The 17,441-nt window shown below is 46.3% G+C and overlaps 1 protein-coding gene across 3 annotated transcripts in view; it reads right to left on the bottom strand.

Annotated features, from left to right (window-relative positions):
• The window catches only part of bru3 (CUGBP Elav-like family member bruno 3), a 609,833-nt gene extending 594,595 nt beyond the window's left edge, over positions 1-15,238 (bottom strand). Inside the window, exons 1-2 of one of the 3 annotated variants that reach the window (XM_084606110.1) lie at positions 14,947-15,238; positions 13,845-13,982 (exon numbers count right to left, since the gene is read on the bottom strand). The gene's annotated coding sequence lies outside the window, so the exon portion shown is untranslated. The remainder of the gene's footprint in view (positions 1-13,844; positions 13,983-14,946) is intronic. The other 2 variants (XM_084606111.1, XM_084606109.1) reach the window with 2 other exon arrangements.
• Positions 15,239-17,441: the final 2,203 nt, after the last annotated feature.

Genomic DNA, 17,441 nt, shown 5'->3' with positions numbered 1-17,441 from the left:
TGTCGCGTAAACGGCGACCTTTACAGTTGCGTCCGAGGTCCAAAGCGTGGCAAAGGTTCTACGAACAGCGTCAGAGTTCAGGCTCGAGGTTAGCACACTTCTTCCTCTCACACTTCTGCGCTTCTTTGTCGTCAACGCATGCTACAATATCATGTAACATAAAAGCAAAATCATAGTCTTTCTATTAGGCCTGTGCTTTTCATAAAGCGGAGGAGTGCCTGGGAGGCCTTCACCACAGACGATCGCCGTGGCCAGGGACCTAAAATCTTAATTTCAGTCAATGGGCGCCCATCTAGATGCTCCAGCGCACGGCATAGATACTGTCTTTCCTCACTGAGACATCCACATGCTCTAAAGGGCCATAGAATATATTTTTCCTGACGGTAATAATTAGATGGTCTTGCCACAAATGATCCTTTACCGAACTTTGAAGCGGTAGTCTCTAGATCTTGCTTTTTGCGATATGTCCACATCGGTCACGATGGTGATCAAGGTTGGCACGAGTCCTCGCTTTTACAGGCTCGAGTCAATCGCCAGGCCAAAGTGAGTGTCATCAACGCGACCGTCGTGGACGTATTGCAAGAGGCGAGATCGCGAAAATAGCAACTAGTATCATGTAATCAGAGCAAGCCCAGCAAGCCCAGAAAAACCGCTCCCTCAGCTTTGGCACATGAAAAGTTAAGGGTCTTTAGTAAATCCACATCAGATGTTTTATTGGCATGTAAGTAAAAACGTTGTCGGAAAGCAATCATACTACAATACTCGTTTCAAGTTGAGCACCTATATCCCTTACACTGCGCCGCTTTTCAGGGATTAGCCTGACAGACGGTTCGCCTAAAAAAGAAAAAAAAAAAAGAGCCAAACGGCAGTGTCAAGTCCGCAGCGCGAAGGTTCAGAGTATGTAGTAGCGGTAGAACAGGTTTGTTTAAACAAGCGAGATTTTATTTATTTTATTAATTTGGAACATTGCTTTAGACAGGGTAACAGGGCTATATGAAGATACAGTTTGCCTGTCGAGGACCCTGTCACCCATACACTGGTCGGCAGATGAAAGTGATGGATTGAAACGATGTACAAATACATATGCTAAACTAAATATGCAGTATTTAAAACACCAACAACACAATTAAGCAGCGTTTGGACATGCATACAGTTTTTCCATGGAATAAGAAAACAAATACGGCACAGAATAAGGCAATATGTAATTTGTGAAGACTTCTTTAAAGCTCCTATGTATGTATGTATGTATGTATGTATGTATGTATGTATGTATGTATGTATGTATGTATGTATGCATGTATGCATGTATGCATGTATGCATGTATGTATGTATGTATGTATGTATGTATGTATGTATGTATGTATGTATGTATGTATGTATGTATGTATGTATGTATGTATGTATGTATGTATGTATGTATGTACGAACTTTATTAGGGAGCCGGCAAACGACGGGCTAAAGCGTCGTGACGCTGGCCAAGCGTCTACCCGGGGTTAAGCCCTACTCTGCACTACCTCATTTGGCCCGTTTGTGGTGGGTTGTGAGGCTTGTGCTTTTCGAGCGCACCCCGGGCCTGCTGGACGGCCCATAGTTGAGTGTCCTTGTCTGTATTCTGCACAGCACTTTGAAGTTCCGGCGGGTATGTCCTGAATGCAGCTTCGGTCGGGAATCTGGCACAGTCCCACATGATGTGCCATTGGTACGCCGGACCCACTTGACATACACTGCACATATCACTCGTGTAAATAACTGGGTGGAGGACGTGTAGCAGAAAGTTAGGGTTTAGGTGTATCACAGTTCAGATGATATAACTAGCTCTCACAAGTGGGTAGCTCGCAGAAGATGGATCGCATGCTAGCGAAAAGATGTGGCGAGAGGGTGGGAGAGGAAGTTAGAGGTATTCGTATTCGTATTATAAGACCCCCAGGAGCATTGCGCTTCGTGTTGAGAAGACATGCTGCAGCGTTGTCATACGTTACGTCATTCCATGCTGACCAAGAAATGCGGCAGACTGTCAGCGCTCAGCGGTGCAAACGAGAACGGCAATGACGTCATGAAATCAGAAAACATCGCAATAAAAGTCGTGTCTCCCCTCAGCTAGTCCGAGGCAGGTTCCCAGGCAGTCCGTAAGCCAGGGCTAAACATGACAGGCCGTCCTTTGGCTATAGAACTGGCGGCTGACATTAGTGATCAGCTTAAGAACGTCGGTCACATGCTGTAGTTTGCCAACTGTGCAGAATGCTTCAGTCATGGCCACTAGTTAGAAAATGGCAGGCTCGCCTTCTACGACATTCCGTGCTGGTACTGAGACCGATGCAGTGTTGCTAAATAAAGCTGCGACTGCGCCTTTGCGTTCGGTGCGGCCGAGACGGATGTGTTCTGAGTCAAATGCTCCTGTCCCTAATACTCTTTCCTTTTTGAATACTTTAGTGTTCCTATCTTTCCCTTTAAGGCATCGCTTTTATGATTGGTGACGATGTATGTTTCATTTGCTGGCGTTTCTTTTTTTTTTTTCTTTTAAAAGGTCGACAATTTTAAGACAAACTGGCTTCATATTTCTCTTATCGGTGGGGCTATATAGTTCAATAATTGACTAAATGCGTTAAATATCATTTTAATTTTTATTTTAGGGTGTGTGCTGTATTTTCAGAATGGGAGCTAGTCCTCTAAGTAGTAGTATAGCTGGGGAAAAAAGATTTTTCTAAAGGAAAAAAAAACTAACAACTGTAGCGCGTGTTATATGGCCCTCAAGTGTTACCGTGATAGGCAGTTTCACACGCTAGCACAGCGGCTGTGACGTACAGATCGCTTCACTGAGATTTCGTCCCTCTGCTGACCTTCGTCCCCTGCGAGCGAGACGGGCAGTCGGCGGTTCGCTGTCCATTTAGTTTTACACCGCGGCCTCGCTGATAGCCGGCGCGTCGGTACCTTGCAGTCCGGCCCCAAAGTGCGCATTGGCTGTGCGATCTACGCCTCACGCGCCCCTGGCACCGTTATTCGCTTAACCCGGCTATAACGGTCGCATGTGTGGGCCTTGCAACGCCAGCTACAATTTTTGCCTAAGGAATTTTTTTTTTCTCGCGGCTATACTATTTGAAGGACGCGCTCCAATTCTGCAAATAGAACATTCTGCTAAAAGAAAACATTAAAAAGTAATTAAAGTTTTTGGTTCATAAAAATATAAACTGAAGCCTTCTGCGTCTTACCCGGTGACCGCCGTAGCCTCTAATGTAGCCATAGGCCTGAAATTGATCTAAAGTCAATTAACCGTTTTAAATATTCCGGACCCACTAAAGAAAAAAAAAAAAGCCACCGGTATACCAGTCCATGACACCTCCCAGCACATTGCACTTGAAAGCGAATCGCACCAATACAACAAGTAAAAGCTCTATTTAAAAAGCCGTGCATTGATTGCTAAACGGTTAGGCCTACTGGGATGGACAAGCAGCAAGGCTTAAAGTTATTTCTTATCCACAGCGAACCGCATATCGTAGCATCCACAAACACAGTTCAGTTCACACGTTATACTTGATCGAATAGCTCCACTAACTTCTACATACTCTGCGTTATATGCGAGGGTACCGACTGCGCTGCCATGATATTTTGTAAGCGTCTATGTATTGCTGCCTAGAGGACTCCATCAGAGAAGGCGGAGCGGACGAGCGCCCTTCGTGTCCTATCGCTCATAGCTTCTCTTTCTTATGGCACCGAATAAGACCCGAACAGCTGAGCAACAAACATTATTAGCTTATCAGTGAGGCGCAGGGCACGAAATATGAGCCTGCCTCGGTTGACGTCTGTCGATGCCGTAATATACCGCCAGACTTGACCGCGGCAAGACAAACTTCTGCCCGTGGCTGGCGCGCGGCAAGTAGCCGCAGCGCTTTGCCAGAGACAAAGTGGGCGCGTCTCCCCCAGCAGCCGTCCCGGACCGGGATGCGCTGAGGTCGGATGAAGAAATGCCGATAGGCTGCGTCTCCAGGCTGAGCACGCGCGTCAGTCGTGCATAATTGATGCGGAAGCGCACGCGAGCCTCCACTTATGTGAGCGACCGGCACGGTATTTGTTTGTTGGTGGCAGGCAGTCTCGGGTGCCGCTGAAAGGTGGCCGACGCTTTATCACAAGGCACACGCAACTTCACGAGCAGCTGTGATGGCCGCGTGCGCGCCCGGCTCTCCGAGATAACGTGACGAGGAGGCTAGAATACCTTGCTTTAACGCTCTTTTATTCGCACAAACATCGAAACGGCTCACTCGCCCAGCGTATCCTTAGGGGACCACGGAATTCTCGTCCGCCATTAAGTCTTCATAACTTCTGCTTCTTCTAACTTCTGACTTCTGAGATCTGCGCATTAAAATGCGCCATCTATTGCTTTAAACACTTCAATATTTCTTACACTTCACGTGTTCCTAATTCATGCGCTGCACTTTCGAATGCGAGCATCCGCATTCTAAAAAAAGAGGCCCAAGTTTGTCTCGTTGGTGTGCGCGGTCAGCTCGCTAGAAAAGACGCGCTTAATTTGAACCCCCGTTTCATGTGTTAAGAAGAAAGGACGCTGACTTTCGGAACTTTATGGATTAACATGAGCACTGTTTCGTGGATTTGCACGCACGGATGAGTACAAAGCACCGTGCTCGTCGCGAACTTTATAAGCTGCCTCTATTTCACTATTTCAGCCATCGACTGGCTTGAGGCTGAGACGCAGCATGTAAAGTAAACGCTATAAATTTTATTACAAATAGTTTAAGGTAAAAAAAAAATCAATATTCTGCGTTCAACGTTACTCGCTTATCTAAAGCGGCATGTGTCGACAAAGCCCAATTATTACTCGCCAGGTGGCTCCTTGCGGACAGACAACGCTCTAATTTTGAAGACAAACACAGGTTTTTTCCAATAGTTACAGCAAATATGCAAGACGCAAACTGTACGTGATATTGCTTTCCTTTCTCGTACTCCTTGAATCGAGGCCTGAACAATATGGAGTACTCTAATTACTCCAGTGCGCCAACTGCATGGGTAGGGGTGCGGTAAACACTGGTTGAGAGTAAACATGTATGATTGGGAATCATCGACAACGAAGCAAAATGAGCAACAGAGCCTAGAAATAGCTGGGAAAGCTTTCGGAGAGGTAAACAAACTATCCAAATCTACAATCAAGGATGATAATATTTGAGGAATGATTGGGAACCTTAAGCGTCCTATTTACTCCTCGTTCATAACTGTTCAATCCTAGAGAAAGCATAAAAAACATTTATAAAACGTGTCACGGCGCTGTGAGTGCAAGAATGTCATCTATGGCAACAATACTTCCTAATTGGCAGTATCTGCCGTGTTATATCAAAGCTCATTGTCCCGCAATTACCATTACCGGTTGATAATGTGACAGCATCAGATATTGGGACCAAGTCAGAGCACACAACTAAAATTTTTAGTTGGTTGCTGGTTCATCTCCCGCCGTTCCATATGATTTGTGCATGCTTGTGAGATGGCGCTTACAAACATTCCCTTCTTTTCTTTTTTTTTTTCTTGATGTCAGTAAAGCAGCTACACGTAGCTTGCACGTGCAGGTGCCCATTTGTTCTTGTTTTTGATTGACTAGCGCAAGCATGGAAGTAAATCAAGACAACGACATCCGAAGCACAGCGGCTGGCGTTTTCGCGAGTCAGTTGCAGTGTTGCAACAATGGCAGGGCCTAACGCGGCAGCCAGCGAAACTTTTCAACTGTTCACGTAACTGTGACATCGAATCACCCTGACTGTCATCCGGCATTTATCGTGTGATTATTTATTAAGTGCTCAAAGCTTGACACGTGAAGCCACGATCCACGTGAGGCAAACACAATCTAAATAGTACGAAGGTCAGCGCAAGGTTTCTACTCAAACGAGCACTTACACTCCCTTATAAAATCAGATTACTGGTTGTCACTACTTTGCGCGCTTGAAATAGCAGTTTGTTCTAACTGTATTCAAAACATGAGCCAACACGTCTTGGGTTGGTTGACGTAGCAACGCCCCCAATGCTTACCAATACTAAGCCTGTTTGTTGGTTTACTTTTGGCTTCAGCAATACTGTGTCTTTGTTTGAATGAAAAGAAGCGAAGTCAAGCTCGTTGAGTAGTACGAAGGTAGGTGATAGTTTAAGTGTTATTTCTGCGAAAGGCTAGTTTGCTCCGACAAACATTTCATTTGCAAATATCGAACCCAAATCATTCCAGGAAATTCCAGTTAAGCAGCAGTATGTTGAAACGGTATCAAAGTCCAGCTCTAATTAGAATGCACAGCGCGAAGAGGAAAAGCCAAGACAGAGTTCACCTGCAGTGTAATTTACGAATACAGTATTCCGGAGCCGCTCATGCGGAAACCTGCGATGGCTGTAGGCGCTCAGTGGATTCCGACCCGCGATTCCGACCTGCGCGCTTTGAGTCCGGGTCATAATACGCAGGATCGCGCTGATCTCTCGGAAGAGCAGACACGAAAATGCCGCACTTGTCGTTCCGGAGAGCGAAGAATGCCAAGCCGAGTGTATCACCGGTGGAAGACGAAGGCAGCAGTGCGAAGCGCGCGCCATTGTGTGCTACAGAAATTTGCATTGGTGGCGCGAATGGGATGTTACAGCTGAGGATTTAAATGTAGCCGTCAAGTGTTTTATACGGTGCGCACAAGCGCAGTCCGCGCGAGGTCTTCCAGCGCTCGCGGTCCCGGAGGAGAGTCGTATAAAAGGATTAGCATAATTAAATATTCATGACCACGACGACGTACTTTGGCGGACGGGAACCAAGTGCTTCGGTTGTAAGACACTAACTTTTTTTTAGTCTCTATTCAGTAGATCTTGCGCTGTTTCGAACCACATGAACCACGTTGCAACCGTATTCGGTTTCTTTATGTATTGCTAGAATTGCAAAAAAGGACCTGTCGCATGATGGGCTCAACAGAGGACTTTAGTGAGTCCGAAATTCGTCGTCCACTTATACCGCTGAAGGAATTTATATCATGTCCCTCATCCGTGCTCCAAAAAGGGCCTCGAAAAGTGGAAGTCTATAAAAAAAAAATAGCGAGGATAATCCAAGAACAGGGGACTGGGGAGTGCTGTGTGACTGTCCACCGCCAAGCATGAAAGGTTATCGCTTACGTCGATTTGAAATTCCGCGCTCAGCCTTACTCGATGAACGTGCATGTCGGAAACGGCGCTCACGCACGGAGTAGGAATGATGCTGGAAAGTAACGCATGCGCGGCTGTTATCAGTTTCTGAAGCATAAACTGAGATAGACAAATGAGAAGAATTGGCAGATAATGAGACAGCAGCGACAATTCCGCTCAAAATTGGACACGTTCGATGTACGCACGTTAAAAAACAGATCACGCACCGTTGATTTCGTCCGAAAATATTAATTGTTCACAAGGATTATGAATTCAGAAAATTTGACCAAATAGTTTCTTCTCTCCGAAAGAAATACCTATTTGTATACCTGTTCACAGTGCTACATGACGTTCGCTAACACGGCGAGAGATACAACCAGGGCAAAATGATACAAGATAAGACATGAAACGGGAAAAGAAACAAAACATTTTGTAATTAAGTGGTTTAAGAAAGCGCACCTCACTAATTTCTCGTAATGTTTATCCTCTGTGGTGTCAGCTACCTTATTGGGAGTACTTGCCGGCCATGTACCGTCTTTGCCAAAAGTAACCAGGCTGGACGGTTTTTTTCTCGGTCTTGTAAAAGTGCCTTCACGGCACCTGTCAAACTTTATTCAGTTCATTAGTAAGAACAGCCTTCATACTTAGCTTTTAGGACCATGTCGGCCTTTAAGGGTACCCTAAAGGCTTCATTACACAGCTAACAAGTAGACTCCGCAGCCTGGTTACTTTTGGCAAAGACGGTACATTGCTCGGTGTCAGCTCGACGAACTATATCAGGCGCCTTTCTCTGCAAAGCACTTTATATAAAGCAGAGAAGCGCTGTGAACGATAGAGTTGGGCAACCCAGGGTTGAAAGAGCGCTCGACATGCGTGCATTATCTGCATCTGATCTGTACTCGCGCTCTGGTTAATCGCAGTAACGGATTACGCAAGAGCGAAGGCAACAAAAGGCAAGCCGAGATAAGGGTAATGTAAAGCCAAGCCAAGACACTTAATCGCTGTCCTACAAGAACATATTTGATGTTGTGAAAGCGTGTATAGGTGACACCGGCTCTCTATACTACAGGGTAGTGCAAGAAATATGGATATCTCTCTACACCCCTCCTCCTCATGCCACCCGTAGCAGTAAACAAACCGATCGTTTTTCTCTTACGCAAGTAACGTTATTCGCGCTGTTCCGGGGTTCCGCGATCTTCCACCGAGAGGTGAACGGCCCTATTATGGTTCACACTGGTTCGAGGATTAATACCGTGTGAATGCTTCCCACTGCGAATCGCATTTCTTGCAAAAAAGTTCGCGGACAAAATAGTACAGCATCCTCGTCGCGCGCCAGGACCGAGCGTGCACGTGTCGTCAACTTTGTGAAATCCTTCCTGAGTAATCGAACCTATAAAGTTTAAATCGATACGGATCACACGGTGCAACATTTCACGAACCGCACGTGTTTGCCTTGAGGCTCAGTCATCTCAGTGCAACACCGTAGACCTCAGTGCAACAACGCACCAAAAAGCACTGCCACTGCAAGCGACCTCGCAAGTTTCCGTACAAATTTACTGGACACCTGGACATCATGCACAAGGGGCCGGGAACAGGACTGCCCACGAGGCCGCTGACGCACAGCTAGAGGAAAACCGCAGACATAGCCTTGATGTGAGTCCGTCCAACTCAGACCAACCTTACTGCTCTCCTATATCTCCCTTAACATACTGGACTCATCCCACGACTTAAACATGAGCGGAGGGGTTTGTTGCGGGATCTTGACCCTGACATTACTCCACAGATACAATCCGGCCTTTCTCGCCCTGCCCAAATTCTCACTCGCAAGGTGCAAGCCGGTGAAGCGTACACACGTCCGGTGTGCATGCTTCACCGGCTAAGGATTTAGACAATGGCGCCGAACGAGGATAGCCTGCACCAATTGTCCTGCTGACTGTTGAACTGCAGCCCTTGATCTGGACCTGTCCTGGCACCGCGAGCCTCCGCGCCCGCTATACATCTGCCCACCACATTCCGACATGCGAAGACTGGGCGGCCCCCAGTACCAACGCCAAGCGTATAAGCTTAGTCCCCTGCTAGACTTCATGTCGGAGTCTGGCGCCCTCAACTGCACCTAACCCACCCCATTCCATTTTAAGCGTCAAGTCATCCTTACAAAAAAGATTTATGAATGAATGAATGAATGAATGAATGAATGAATGAATGAATGAATGAATGAATGAATGAATGAATGAATGAAAGCGTGGCCTCGCGAAAGGCGCGCTTGATCGCGGAGATGATGAGGCCACTTGGCGCCATCTGGGAGCCACCGCCTCAAATGACGGACGTTTAACCCTAACTAAACCTGGCAGAAACGAGCGAGAGCACGCGCCGCGGAGGCTCAGTGGTTAAAACGCTCGGTATTAAACCCGAGTGGTTAGAATCCAGTCCGGTGGTATTTTTAGTGCCAGAACACTGCAAGATGTCATGGTCACTGGTGCAGTCATAGGCTCCCTCACTCTCTCTTGCCTGGCGAACATGAAAGAGCCGTGTGAGAGGGAGACGCGCGATTTGGAGCCGCTATACTGGACTTGTTTGAATAACCCAAGTGAGGCCACGTGGTTGTCATGAAGCGAAAGAGATTAGGCAGTCAGAGAGGCGACATAAACAACGCGGTCAGAAAAGGTTATGGGTCAGCGACGCTGAGTTTGCCTGTTTTCCCACACAAACCATTCTTTTTAATTGAGTCAGTCGCATTCACTGGGCAACTTCTTTGCTGAAACGGAGTTTAGTAACCAGGTACGGACTACATTTCACAGAGAGAACGCCGCTATTTATGTACCCAGTCGCAATCAATGAAAAGGGAGTCAGTGGCATGGACGTCGATTCATTATCTTCTTGGCCAGTGACCGTGATTCACTCATCTCGATCATATCAACTTTCATCGAACACTTCGTTATACCCGGCAATGCTAATTTCTAGCACTCGAGTTCAGATATTTTAAATTCCGAAATGACATTGCCAAGAATTTGATAAATATGTAAGGAGATCGTGCCTCGTTATTTTCAAAAGCAAGAATGAATTAACGGCAACATTTTCACCTATATTTGCCCGTAGGTCCGGCTACAGCGAGGGAAAATAAGAACATAAACTTGGGTGCGTAACCTCAGGAACATGTGAGAAATATTCCAACCGGCTTTAAATATCTCGGAGATATTCCTGTGATAAAAGAAAATCAATTGAGCTGAAATGAAAACAAGGTTTATGGGTTGGGCGGGAATCGAACCCAAAACACTCGTATTGCGAAGTGGGAACGGTACCTGTAGGCCAAAAAGGCTCCTTGGTTCAAATGGAACGAAACTGGACGTAGTGAACGCGCGATGTAAACAAATGTGTCTAGAGAATGTAAACGTGTTCAAATCTTGAATGCGAAGCATTAAGGGAAACTGAAGCTGCTCTTGACATTTGGACGATATACAACGATTCGAATGTGCGAAGTTTGTAGATTAAGCCCACAAATTGCTTTTACGCTACCATTTCAGAATAATCACAGATCAAACATTATGCCTTCTTTTCGGGCAGTGAAGAGAAACTCGTAATGACGTCTTGTTGCTGATTTCTTAATTTCCGATTGCTTCGCGTACGCTGTCGTAAGCCGTCCGATGTTACCAAAGAGGTTTCGCGAGCTATATATTCGGTGGCGTTGGTTTTTGCCCTTACACGTGCAATCACCTAACTGAATTGTCGATTACATCGGCAATTCCCTTCGGCGATTACATCGGCAATATACATTTCTTCTCTTTAAGCTTGTCCAATTCTAGAACCTCTTCAGCTGCCCTACTAGAACCATCGTCGTCCGAAATTGCAGTTCCGAAAGTTGGTCCTTTTTTTTTTGTGAGGTCGTCCACGCCGCAGTGACTGCTGCAGGGCCTTCGTCGTGCGCTGCACCTCCGTGTTTCCACGATGACGGTTAGCACGAATTCTACTCGTCTACGCTGGCTTCGAGCCTCCCGGTAGTAAATAAAAAGCGCCCTTCCTGTCACCGGCAGCACTGGGCCGGAAAATGCGGCGCGTTCCGTGCGCACTTGATTTTGCTTTGTTATTTTGTTTTTTACTAAGAAGAGGTCCCAGTGTAGCGCAATGGTCGAAAGAAAGCCTTTCAAACAATCAATCAACCGATAATTCGATCACGCCGCGCAATAGAATTGTATAATAACCTTAGACGAGTCCTACCATTGTAGGCCCCAGATTCAGATCGCGAGATCGTCGAGTCGTGAAAATGACAACGTCGGCGCATGGTCTACATGTGAGTTACTCATTGAAGGGGATATCTCGCTTTTCAAGACCAATTTATTGATCGCTAAATATTCCTGACTGCAATTTCTTTGGCTGTATGTCAAGCTCAATATACTTAAAAGCAGACGTTGGGTGACATTGCAATAGCATCGTAGTGGAAGGCAGAGTGCGGCTGGTTAAAAGCTTCTCGCATCAACTCAAAATTCCGCTGATAATATACGGATCTCCGAATGACTGAGGTGACCCACGCCAGATTGCAAACCGTATTGTCCGGACAACTCTTAAAATAAAGACCTATCACTGCCTAACTGGTTGCAGGGACTGGATGCAAGTGTATGATGACAAACGGTCTATGACCTCGGTCGTGGTCTGGCGTGCGTGCGTGCGAGATTCATCAGTCTCCCGTGTCTCTGCACTAAGTGCATAACGAAGTATGTAGAATAGATGTGAAGGATGTTGCTAAGACGAGACTTATTGCTTTCTGTCAAGGGCACATGTGTGATAGCGATTGCAAGAATATGGACCGTCCGAAGTTTATGTACATAGGCAGAAGGAAAAGCTGCTGGAAAAGTTTGTTCACGACTAAAGCAAATATCTATTATTTTGGGACCATGTGGGGTCTTGGGTTCACTCAAGGATTTTCCTACTGTATCTCCTCCTGCACTTTCTTTTCTTTATAAACCTCACCAGGAACTTCGAACAAAGGTGCGCCTTTATATTTTTGTTTTGCTTTCTTCATATAAGCGCTAACTAGGACCTGCTGCAAGGAAACCACGAAGCAAGGAAACATCACCGTTCTGACTTCAGCTTCTCCGTTTTACTGCTAAAAGCCTAACTTGTTTTCTTCCAAATTCGTACGTCCTCAGAGTCGGAAAAACTCGGCATTACTCAAGTAAAGCTTTCATTTTTGCTTTCCAGCCACGGTTTGTGAAGAGCAAGTTTTGTTAACTCTGAGGATTTTCCATGCACGGGCTCAAGAGCAGCAATAAAGGCTCCACTGCTTTGGTATGAGGCTAGTTCTTAGCCACGCCGGTTAGGTTGAAAGTCCATTCTTTCTGTGTCACGAAGTGTAACTTACCGTTGTTACTGTGCATAATGTGTATTTTATTTTTTAAGCAACACTTAAATTGGACCTTCTTTAGTTCTTTAGAACTGCATTTTAATCACTGCGAAAGAGTTCTATGCAAAGAACACCAATGTCTGTGCGTAAAGTTTGCGTACGGGTAACTTGAAGCATCTGTGCGCGTGTACTAACGAAACTGCTGCACTGGTACGAAACCGCATGAAGTACAGAATAAAGCGATCTTATTTTTTTTTTCTTGATCTCTATTTCAAAAGGAAGTTTGGCGGCGAGCTATGAGCCTAACTTAGGCTCAAGACACTTTGCATACATGAGGCTACGTACGTTCATAAATATTCAAAATACCCAAAGAAACCAACTTTAAAAGTAAATGCATATTTAGGGACATTGGCAAGCGTCTAGTTTCCTTGGACAGTTGTAATCTCAGTCGGTTAATCAATATTCAAACTGTGCCCGCCTTTCATTTTAGTTCCCTTGCTTGTTTGATCCTCGTATGGAGTGTACTGTGTCAGGTAAAAAGAGAAGTGACAGCAGTTGTTTTTATAAGCGCCATATCACTTGCTCATAGCTGACAGCAAGATAAGATGCGGGGCGACGAGAGGCAAGGCGTTTGTGACTAGCTAATGCATGTTCCGTAAGGCTGTGTACATAGAACTTGCAAATACAAAGTAGATCCAGTACTAAAGCAAAGCAGATAATTTGAGAGAGAGATTAATGATGAATTTTGAACCGACCGTGGTTACATTGTGCCTACCGAGGATTCGCTGCTTCGAAGCCTCATATAAATCAATTCATCAAGTTCATGAACTAGTGACAAGACGGGAAGACATTTCATGGTTGTTCAGCTATTCAAATGAGGCGTGATAGCTAACCTATTAAATTATTATAAACAATAAAGCAGGTCTAGACTAGGAGGAGGAAAGGCAGGGAGGTTAACCGGTAAAGGAACTGGTTTGCTACCCTGCACTGGGGGAGAGGGGTAGATGGGTATAAAAGTTGTGGGTGAGAGAGGGATGGGTGATGACAGTACAGTCACACCACAGTCATATCACGTAACACAAAAAATTACTGCCTTTCGATCAGTCCTGTGCTTTTCATAAAGCGGATCAGTGCCTGGGAGGCCTTCACCGCAGACGAACGCCGTGGACCTTAACCTAGGACCTTAATTTCAGTTAGTGGGCGTCCATCTAGACGCTCCAGCGCACGGCATAGACACTGTCTTTCCTCGCTGTATAAGGGGCACTCACAAAGAATGTGGCTTATAGTCTCGTCGCACCCGCAGTTTGTACATGCAGGGCTATTTGCCATGCCTATCACAAAAGAATAAGAGTTTGTAAATGCTACACCAACCCACAGGCGGCACAGCAAAGTTTCTTCACATCGGGGTAGGCCAGGTGGACGCCGGAGCTTGAGGTCAGGGTCCAGGGATTTTAAGCGGCAGTTCGCAAACTGGTCAGAAGTCAGATCGAGACTAAGTTTTACAGGTACCTATCGGGAAAAAGTTTGCAAAGGTAAGCCACATGCTTTAGATTCTGCCGCAGCAATTTAGTCGCAGATTTCATCTTTAACTGCTGCAAACCCGGTTTAGAGACGCAGTAACTTGTGTGACGCCTAATTAGTCGGTTATGGTGGTTATGGTTCGAGACTACATGTCATTAGTCCGCATATACCGGGAATCTATGCAGCATGTGTACTTCTGACACGCATAATCAGCGTTCAGGCTAATTTGTCTAATTTGAGCCACTTTTTCTTTTTTCCACGCGACTCATTCAAACCTGCAGCTTGTTTCTTGTGAAATAAAGTTTCAGTTGTAAAAGAGCAGATAAATAGAGAAACTAAAAATATATTTAACGTTATCTTGTGATTTTTACTTCAGCCTAATTATCATGCCTCAAGACTGAGGCTTGCCGACAAAAAAATGAAAGTTCAGTGCTTGCGATTCCGTGTATTTAGGCTGCGTTTTCTTTTAAAAATATTTCAACTAAGATCGGAAACGGTCAATAACAGTCCATGCTCATTTATGACTATTGTTTCCTACAGTGTGTTTGCAGATTCCAAAGACATGCAGAGTGCGCAGTTGAACACTGAGTGGTCTCATGGTACACTCACAAATATTTTTGAGGCAATAAAACGAAGTGCGCGTCTATCTAAGGCGCGTTCACTGTGCTTTAGAATTCACTCAAGAACACGAAATAATGCGTCTCTGTTCTGTAAAACACGCTTTTTCGGGCTCGAAGCTATGGGCCACCAGTAGCTTTCTGTACAGCACCAACGAAAAATACAGTAAATGTGCATAAAAACTATTCTTGTGTAGCATGCGCTAGAGGCTGATTCTCGACGACTTATTCAGTGCTTTGTAGATTTTCCGTGCATCGCGAAATGGCTAAGAGCACCCTCTTGGAATGGAGCCACTGTGCGAGGTAAGCTAGTAAAGCGTTTACACGTTGTTTACCTCCTGCGTGTCGGCGTGCGCGACGAAGCGCCCAGACGCGGAGCTGTCAGCGGCGTTCGGCCAGCCGGTGCGCTGCGACAGCGTGCGGCGGCGTCCCCAGGAGGCGGCAATCACCACGACGTGGCGCGGTCTCGTTGGGGCCGTGGCGGTAGGCACGAGCGATATGCGCGAACGAGGCAAAAGCCCGTAGCGACCACTGTACCACACGGCGAGCACCGGCACCAGAGCCAGCAGCAAGCAGCAGCAGGGCAGAAGCACGTGAGCGGCGGTGCTTCGTCAGATCGGCGCTCTGAGGTGGCGCGGCGGGCGCGGACAGGTGGCCCGGACCCCCTTTCTTCGGCGATGGGCTGAGCGAAACTCGGGCGCCCCTCGCGGCGGCCGCCCGCGCGCCCCGCGCTCTTCAACAGTTGAGCGCGGATGCGCTCCTACCGCCGTCCGGTGACGATCCGCCGTTCGATGTTTGGCTGAGCGGGCTCTATCTAGCATGCTACTCGTCCTGCGCCTTCCAGGAAACAGGACACGGAGTACAAATGAAGCGCGACTTGGTGTAAAACGCTTCGTCATAAGCGCGCGTTGCTTCTGTTGTGAGTGCCGCAGGCAAGGCACAGGAGCAACGAAATGAATACCTTATCTTCTTTACGGGGAAGTCTTTCTATTAGCTTTTCCATGTAAGTCCTAGCAACACGTCGAATTTGCCCTGGTTTACTCTTCGGATCGATTTTAAAACAAATCAATGCATTTGAGACACACCGGTGCATTTCTTAGGAAGGTATAAACTTTGCAAATCTGGAGCAAGCTCTCGAAGCCTCATATTTATTGCACACTACGGGGATCTCCATCCCCCATAATATTATATATATTGTGACAAGTTCCAGCACCGTTACATTGGTCCTTACACAGTTCTTGCAAAAACCTCCCCGATCAACTATCGCGTCTCCCCTGTTTACCCTCCTCCGGACTGTCGTTACCGTGGCACTGAAGTTGTCCACGTTTCACGCATGAAGCCTTTTATTCGGCGCAATCCTGCGGACTAATTGCGGCCAGGCTGGCCGCTTAAACTGCGCGGGCGAAATAGTGTGAGCACTGTGTGGCGCTTCATCTTCCACACGGCTTAACGTGCTGCTTCATCTTCATCCTCCTCCCTCTTGTAGAAACCAATCGTCATCGCGGAGTGTGGTTGGCTGCAGTGTGCGACCAAGGCTTGGTCTGCGATAAAACCTGATCCCCCAAGTCCGACCTTCGCGTTACCTTACAATATATACCGGGTGTCCCAGCTAACTTGAACCAAGGGATACAAAATAATACATTTGAGGTAGGTCAGTGAAGCCAATTGCATTCAACTGCCAGCCTCCTTGCGCACTACAGGCAATTTTTTTTGTTTTGCAATGACTTAATTAGCTAATTATGTTAATTTTTCTAATTTATTAAATATCGACTTTAGACCAAACATGTGAATTGGAAACTTGTAGAGCACCTTCAGAAGCCCCCACTCTATTCATTGCGATAAAGTCTCACGTGTATCTTTTTTTCTGGGCTCAAAAGAAAGCCCGCGAAATGCAAATAATACCACGTGACTAGCGCATTTGAGCGCCGCGATTGTGGTGCTCTCAGTCGTGGTTTGAGGGAACGAAATTAGCGGCGGCCGTGTCTCGGCCCCGTTAAAGCGGCAAGCCGATATGCCTGCAATGGCTTCTTCGCCCGCGTCAGACAGCCGGCCCACGTGACGGTGCAAGTAGCGGCGAGAGCGGCGAGCCGACACCACGGAGATTCTAACAAGGCCTGCTACTCTCCCATCAGCGAACGTCACGACAAACGGATGAGCGATACGGTATCAGCTACTGAATCTGCGCATACAGGCTTGGGTAAAGGGGCGAGATGACATCATGTGACTCGACTAAAATTAGCGCTGCATCCTTGCTGCATCTTCATGTGCCGGTTCTTTATCGTCATCCGCTTGTCGTGATGTAGGCTGCTGCAATGCGTAGGCCTGGCCAAGATCGCGGTGGCGACGGGCGAGCTCGAGCTCGCTCCAACCATCGCCAACATTTCTGCCTGCCGCTGCAACGCCCTTACTTGAATGGGCGGCCATTCACAGACTGACCACCACGCATTGTGTTGGCTTTCTACACTCAAAGAACATACTGGCCGCCTTGGACGTTGGGCTTGCGTGCTCTCTATTTCTGACTTTTGCAACATTCGCAGTGTGACGGAAGAATAAAAATCTCGCCAGTTTTGGAGAAGACGACGTTCGAGCAGTGTCGAGCAGTATGTATGTATGTAACTATGTATGTATGTATGTATGTATGTATGTATGTATGTATGTATGTATGTATGTATGTATGTATGTATGTATGTATGTATGTATGTATGTATGTATGTATGTATGTATGTATGTATGTATGTATGTATGTATGTATGTATGTATGTATGTAAACATATACATATACAAATACATACATATATATATATATATATATATATATATATATATATAT

This window comes from Amblyomma maculatum, chromosome 6, assembly GCF_055883805.1.
Source record: "Amblyomma maculatum isolate TAMU_Amacu chromosome 6, ASM5588380v1, whole genome shotgun sequence".
Taxonomy (NCBI): domain Eukaryota; kingdom Metazoa; phylum Arthropoda; class Arachnida; order Ixodida; family Ixodidae; genus Amblyomma; species Amblyomma maculatum.
The sequence above is the reverse complement of the archived record's forward strand: the minus strand, read 5'-3'. Positions and strand labels throughout refer to the sequence as shown.